At 39.0% G+C, this 8,205-nt stretch overlaps 2 non-coding genes across 2 annotated transcripts; one reads left to right on the forward strand and one right to left on the reverse strand.

Moving 5' to 3' along the window:
- The first annotated feature begins 2,010 nt into the window (after positions 1-2,010).
- Positions 2,011-2,083, forward strand: TRNAF-GAA. The gene has a single exon. It is a non-coding gene; the product is annotated as a tRNA-Phe (tRNA).
- A 5,791-nt stretch (positions 2,084-7,874) lies between these two features.
- On the reverse strand, positions 7,875-7,981 carry LOC118481479. Its single transcript, XR_004865688.1, has one exon. It is a non-coding gene; the product is annotated as a small nucleolar RNA R71 (small nucleolar RNA).
- Positions 7,982-8,205: the final 224 nt, after the last annotated feature.

An 8,205-nucleotide genomic window follows, 5' to 3' on the forward strand; every position in this document is an offset into this window, starting at 1 on the left:
TATTTATATCTCCATTTCATTTTTATACATCTATTTCATGTATTTATACCTCAATTACATGTATTTCTAAGCAAAAAAAATTTAGCATTTGTTTGATTTGGTTATTAGTCGAACCGAAACGAAAACCGACAAATTAACCGATGACTTCGATTATGGTTACGGTTAATGCTAATAACCGAACCCTGCACACCCCTACATGGCATTATAGCCTAGCGACATTTTGAGGGTGAGATAAAGCTTTAGATACCATGAGGTCTTGGGTTCAATTCTCGTAAGGGTTTTTTTTTTTCCCCAAATTGGGTTTCCTCCTGAATTGTTGTATAGACATTATAGCCTAGTGGAGATGAATATGATCAGGTGATTCCGCTCATGGCATAATAATACTCCATTAGACCGTCACTAATCCAAATTTACCGTTCAAAATATATATAGAGAACTTCCATTTTGCTCCCTATGATTTGGTCATTTTAACGGTTTTGTCCCAATAGTTTAAAAATAGCCATTTCCTCCCTGGTTTTTCTAACTTATTGTCATTTTGCTCCCCGCCTCTAACTCCATCCAAAAATCCCTTAACTAGAAGGGTATTTTGGTAATTTTATAGATAAAAGCAAAGACATGTAAGTCTTTTCACCTAAATAAACCTATAACTTGTTTATTTACATGTATATAAGTAATTCTTTTCTCATCCCACATCTTTCCAACCACTCTTTCTACCGACCACCACCTGCCGACCACGACTACCGTGACTTCTAACTAATCGTTTTAATTGAGTTAGAGCCAGGGAGTAAACTACCGAAATACCCCTACTTTTAATTGAACATTTTAACTGAGTTAGATGCAGGGAGCAAACTGATGACGAACTCAAAAGATCAAAGAGGAAAATAGTTATTTTTAAATTATTAGAGCAAAACCGATAGAGGAAACTACGTTAATCAAAACAAAAGTTGACTCAAATATATATACAGACACGCCAAATGCACATGATGTGGGAGCAATAAAGTATAAACCAGCCCAAAAGTGCGGATTCCGCCCACAGGCATTTATTTATCTTTGGTCCCAAGTGATCAAAACCAGCAGCTGCTTCCAAACCCGCATCCTGTTTCAGGCATTTCCTCGAACACCGTACCTACATATATATACCACACCCCTCCAATCACCAACCAACCAAAAATTTCACTTCCAATTCCAATCTGATCATCTTTTCTACAAATAATAATCAGAAACATGAGCAGTGGTGCCGTGATAAAATCGTGGCTGGTGGCTGCGAGCATAGGGGCAGTTGAGGCATTGAAAGATCAAGGTGTGGCACGGTGGAACGGGCCTCTCAAAACTCTTCACCATCATGCGAAAACGAAGATCGTATCGTCGTATAATAAGTCTGTTGCTGATGGGTCTGCGAGATCGTTGATTGTTGGGTCTGAATTGGCTGCCGGGAAGTACAGATCGAAGAGGACAAAAGCGGAGACTATGAGGAAAGTTATGGATATGAACGGTTTGGGTCCGAACACGATTAGGTTTTAAGTATAGAGATGGATAATTGGATGTGCCTCTGTATTTGTAATTGGTAATACATGCGATATTTTTGAAAATTGATCACAGTATATTCTTAATAATTGTAACTAGTGTTTGGGAATTTGATGGCTAGACGGTATCCCCGCCCCGTCTTGGCCCGGCGCCGCCCGGCACACATTTTCCGGAGCCCCGTCGTCGTGAACGTCAAGACATTGAAGCCGCTCCTCTCTCTTCTTCTTTATGCACACACATATACATACAACATATACATATATATTTTAGTTACATCCTCTATTTCCTTAGCTTCGTCACACCCGATATCTTCCAAAGATGAGCCTTAACCATACCAAGTAGCCATAGAGACATGTGATCAATAAATTAAAAAAATTAAGCAGGTTATTAGGAGAATCTTGAGAGATTAAGCCTCTTTTTGTGCGGCAAGCAATCAACAAGTTATTATTGTTTAATCAAGGTTTAATGTAGCAACTGTAACACATTGCGGGGATAGCTCAGTTGGGAGAGCGTCAGACTGAAGATCTGAAGGTCACGTGTTCGATCCACGTTCACCGCATTTTTTTTCATTGCTTGATTTTCGATCTGAAGGATTTAAGTTATAAGTTATAACACCACCAGTCTCTTTTATCATGATTTTCTGTTTTCATGGTTGTATAACTTTTATTACCAGAATGATTATTATACATATTTATATGATATCTCACTAACGATAGTGGATCAACAAACACCGACGCATCCATATTTAAGGGCGTAAAATTTTGTTTAGAAAACTACAAGCGGACCAGATCGTTGACGTCTCCGGTCGCTGTCGTGTTGCTTTAAGCTAGACATGTCACCAAACATCTACACTTCAACACTTCATTCATGTGGTTCGGCGTTCGTCCCACAATAATAATCTACGACTTCAGATACGGAATTTAAGGTATTGTTTTCTAAATTGCCATTGTTATTTGAATACCAGGCGGATTCGGAAACATAAACGTGATTTTGGGTGGGATTTGATTAAAGTTTAAGACCCTAATCGGAGAAAAAGATGATAGGCTAGAAAATTATTGCCTCTGATCCACATAGTTTCGGCCCATCAACTGCTTAGCACAAATATTTGTTACTCCAACCCAGTTTAATTTTTACTAATTAAAATACAGGTTTTCTTTTATAAAGTAATAATCAAGAAAATCAAAACAAAGAAGATGGCGTCTTAAAAACAAATCAGTTTACTACCAACTGAATGCATAAATTGGATCAGGTACTTGGTATTGAAAACGTTTGGACTTTGGCGGCTGTGAGCAAAAGATATGTTCCATAATCCTTTTTTTAAAGTTTACTAAATTAAATAGATTATTGAAATACATATTAAATTGTTTATAAAACTTAGACATCAAGGTAAGTAAAAAAATTGTTCAAAAGGTTTACTCAATCGTTAAATTTCTATAAACATAATAAACTATTCTTTTATAGGGATTTATAAAATTGTAAACAAATTAGTTAATTGCACTAAGTTGTGGCATATATATAATTAGGGTCAGAATTTAGAGAAAACGGTGAAAGGTGTGAGAAATGGATCGTCACATCAAAACAATCTATGGACTAGATTGGCGCGGTGACGTTTTCGTAAATAACATGACTTCTATTAAGTGGGAACGCTTCATTAAGGGTAAAAGGGTCTTTAGACTTCTCTACCAAAAACGCCAAACTAATGAATAAAACGCCATTACGGGCCAAAACACATCCCTATATAAACAAAACATCTCAGACATAAAACACACGCCCCGAACCTGAAACGCCATATTTTCTACTATATACCATTCATCTTACAAACGCCAAAAACCCCAAAACATCAAACACACCTACTAAAAAACGCCATATTTTACTATATACCAATCATCTTAGAAAACGCCAAAACACTCAAACATCAAAGATTCCAAAAAATCGACGTTTCTTTCAGATACACTATTTCCTCAGTAAAACGTCAAAATGGCAAACATCGTTTCTTGTATATTCAATATTGTTCTACGCGAAGTTTCGCAGAATGCATTCTTCCCTAAGGTGTTGTGACTCAATAACATTTTGCTGCATGAGATGGACAAATCTTAAACAAAAAGATGCTGGTGTCAGACTTATGTCATTTTTTGTGTTTTGTTATTGATGAATATTATAATGGCATGAAGAGACGAATGACACTGATGAGTGGTTTGAAGATACATATTCAAACAAAAAACTCACGTCATTTTGTCTTTCCAAACAGCCACAAAAAAGCCTACTTCAACAACAAAAACTCAAGCATGACAAAGTCAAACCGCCAGTGAACATGTTTCAAAGAAGAAAGAGACTGATGACAGTGAATGTGACAACTCGTATTTCAAAACCAATCCTTGTGTTGATGTAACTTGTATGAACTTTATATGACTAATTTATATGTTGATTTTAAAGGAATGATTGTGAGTTGAATGTTACATGTTATGTAGGATTGTGTTATAAGTATAAGTGTATAATAAGTCTCGACCGCACAACACTAGTCCAATCGCACAAGCCCTTTTGGGCCACACTTCTTGTACTCGAAACCAAGGGCAGCCCATGATGGGTTCGGCCCACTCCTTTTATACGCATACAAGCACCCATGTGTGGGGTTTGTTTCTCATTATTTTCAAACACAGGAACACACACAAAACCCTAAGCTCTCTCTCCTCCCCTCTCTCTTGTTCGACGGCAATCCTCACACCCGAGGCCTCTCAATCTCGATCAATCTAGTTCTTCGGTTTCCTGGTTAGTGTTCATCATTGATAGATTGCTATATTCTTGATGTTGTTTTGTGGTGTGTTTGATTAGGGTTTCATGCTAGCAAATATGTTGTTAAAACTATGATCATGAATTAGACTCATGTGCTTGATATCGACACATATAGATATATACGATGAGATTGTTTTGTTTGATGACTAAAAGCATGAATTGATCCAGATTGATTAAGACCGATTGCGTAGATTGGATTGATGAATTTCGAGTATGAGTTTGGTTAGTTTGATTCATGTTGATAACCATAGGTGGTATGTTAGTTTTTGATCTCGGTAGTATGAAGATCCGGCTGAAAGTTAAAATGTTGTTTATGATTTGTATGATGATTAGGGTTAATTAGGGTTCATGAGAATTGATAGGAAAATGCTCAATTTGATCGATTAACACAAAGTTGGAAACTGTTAAATTGGTCTAGAAAATTGAATGGAATTAACGAAACTGATTGCATGATTTAAGGAAATACATAAATGATCGCACAAGGCCAGTCGCACAAGGCTAGTCGCACAAGCCAGTCGCACAAGGCATAGGGTACAACCGCTATAGCATACTGTACAACTCGGTATTGCAAGATCGCACAACATGTTGGGCCGCACAAGATATGAAACTGTTAGTGTTATTTGGGCCGCACAAGTTGTGGGTTGCATGTATAAATGGGCCGAGTATGTTTTTGGATCGCACAACCCGTTGTGGATCGCACAAGGTTGTGCTGATCGCCCAACAGGTTGGGCCGGTTGTTCATTGGGCTTATTTACTAAATCGCACAAGATGATTGGGCTCGCACAAGCTCAACGGCCCAATCATCTGAATCGCACAAGTTTAGGCCTTATGTGTACTTGACTGATACTGTTAACGTGTTCTACGTGTTTGCCATGATAGTTATGTGTTCGTAACTTGTTAACTTATGTGTAAACTTTCGTGCATGATGTGTGTAAATTGCAACACATAAATTACATCAAATGTGGCATAAAACTAACCATTTTTTAGTACTAATGTTGGAAAAAGTGTGCTTTTGTCTTTCTTTTGTATTTTCAGGGATAAAAGAGCTTAAATGAGCAAAAGAAGCAAAAAATGCAGCCAAATTCAACTATAATACAAGAAAAGGAATAAACATGGCATGCCCGACCCCTCGACAACATCTTCCCAAACAAAAACAAAAGAACAGAAGGCTGAACACGCCCTGTGCTCATTGAGCACGGGGGTGTGCCCAAGTGTCTGCAGAAAAGACAAAGTTGTAGAAGCTTCTATCTCCCAACACGGGGGCGTGCCCAACGGACACGGGGCCGTGGTCAACGCTAAGATTCGTAGAATCCAGGCAAATCTTGATAGTACAGATACGCTTCTGCACACGGGGCCGTGCCCAGCAGACACGGGGGTGTGGTCAACTAATGCAGACAAACTGCATTTAATAAAGAAAGAGAAGAGAGATGAACACGGGGCTGTGTCCGGGCTTCTGTGCAGGCTATAAATAGAGGTGCTTGGTTCACTTCAAAGGCATCCCTTGGCAAACCACCTCTCTCACACTTCACCCACCATCACCACCATCACAACCCACATCCACCACCATCATCCATCATCCATCATAGAGTGTGTGTAGTAGTCTCGGGATCCAAGATTGATAGTAAGAGTTCTTAACAATCAAAGGCCATGTTTACCTAAGTCTCTTACATCACTTGGTGAAGAAAAGTATTTAGTGTAATACTTTTTATTTTTAATCTTTTCACACTTTTTATTTGGTTATGTATTAATGACTTTAATAACTAGTTTCTTATGTTGAAGGTGAAACTTCCTTATCATTTGTCCGTGGTGTCTTGGCGTTATTTTACTGTCTATATAAAATAAAAGATTTACACCATTCATATCTCCACGGTCTATATGGAGATATGTTGGCTACCTGGTCAGGGGTTAAGGGAATGGTTTGGTAAGTGTCTTTCCTTGTTCAGTGTATAGATCCTGCAAGGACCTGGGTCAAGCTTAGTAGGACCTCCTTCAATACCCACTGGTATTGGATGGCGGGGGTCCGAATTTCTTGATCCCCTCATATGTAAACTACTATTAAAACATTAACCCGGCTACTTAGGATTGTGTCCCTGCTGACTCAAACTACTTAGCCGAGGGTGACGTCACCTTCAAAAGAGGGGCCTACCACATTACGCATTAATAACTTAATTAATTATCTTTCAATAATCCAACCCTTTAGGATTGTATCCTTGCTGACTCAAACTACTGGGTTGAGGGTAACGTCACCTTCAAAAGAGGGGCCTACTACTATAACTATGATAATCTCTTAAAAAGTGCAAAAGTGCTGAAATAATCAAAGGTTACACTAAAGGCGAGTCGGATCCAAGTGATTCATCTTGTCTATCTGTTTTTTATTTTATTTTTATTTTCAGCATTTTTAGTTTTTATTTTCATGTTTAAACCTTTTTCTAAAATTTTGATTTGATTAGACGTTGAGGATAAACCGGTACTAAAAGCTCTTGTGTTTTTTTTCCTTGGACGACCTCGGTATCTTACCAACGCTATACTACGCTCATGATGGGTGCACTTGCCCATATGTGTGTTTAGTATTAGTAAAATATCGTGATTTATAAATTTAAAACTTGACTAAGGTGTAAAAAGGGCTAAAAATATACATAAAATATATATAACACCGCACACATCAAGTTTTTTGGCGCCGTTGCCGGGGACACAAGGATTTAAGAAAGTTAGGAATCAACGGCCTAATCGTTTTTTCTTATTTTTCTGTTTTTTAGGATTTTTCTTAAATTTTCAGTTCCTGCAGAGTTCAGCATGGGCCATGCCTGGTCGGACACAGACCGTGCCCAGCATTGTTACTGGCAGTTTTTATTTTCCAAGTTACAGAGAGTTGAGCACGGGGCCGTGTGGGTGCAGCACGGGGCCGTGTCGAGCTCCCCAGTATCAGGGATCCGGGAAACAATTACTGTATCTCCGACCACGGGCCGTGTTCATCTGAGCACGGGGCCATGGTGAAACTTCTGACCAACGTTCTTTTTTTTGTTTTTATTGCAGGACTTGGAACCCAGGCGCCACATCTGAACTTTCTACGTAGTGTATGAGCTCCAGTTCTAGTAGAGACATAAAAGAACCTCTAGACGAACCCGAACACTTTCTAAGAAAAAGACTTAAAGCTAACAACCAAGAGAAAGTTTCGGGGGACCCACTTCCAATGGCGCACCCTCATGGATTACCTACGTCCCACCATAGGTAATCTCAGCGCCGCTATCAATGCACCGAATGTCGAGGCCAACAACTTCGAGCTTTGGCCGCATTTGATACAAATGCTCCAAAACTCTGCAACCTTCCATGGGCTTGCGGACGAAGATCCCCATTTACATATTACTAACTTCTTGGAAATATGTGATACTTTTCCGATCAATGGAGCATCAAATGACGCCATCCGCCTTCAAATGTTTCCATTTTCACTAAAAGACCGAGCTAAGGCTTGGCTTAATACCCTCCCAATTGGTTCGGTAAACACCTGGGATTAACTAGCCTAAAAGTTTTTATATAAGTATTTCCCTCCTGCTAAAACGGCTAAATTAATGATTGAAATTAACATATATTCACAAGAGGACTGGGAATCCTTATATGAAACTTGGGAAAGGTTCATGGAGCTACTAAGAAAGTGTCCTCATCATGGTCTTGCGGTATGGCAACAAGTATCCACTTTCTATAATGGGTTGTTGCCATACACAAGACAAACACTTGACTCTAGCTCCGGGGGACTTTTAGGTAATCGTCGCCCAAATGAAATTTATAATCAAATTGAGGAAATTGCTCAAACCAATTTTCAATGGCACACTCCCCGAGGCACAAAATCTATTGCCCCGGGCGCCCATAAGGTTGATGAAAGCACTTCCTTGCAAG

Source organism: Helianthus annuus, chromosome 8, assembly GCF_002127325.2.
Source record: "Helianthus annuus cultivar XRQ/B chromosome 8, HanXRQr2.0-SUNRISE, whole genome shotgun sequence".
NCBI classification, from domain to species: Eukaryota; Viridiplantae; Streptophyta; class Magnoliopsida; order Asterales; family Asteraceae; genus Helianthus; species Helianthus annuus.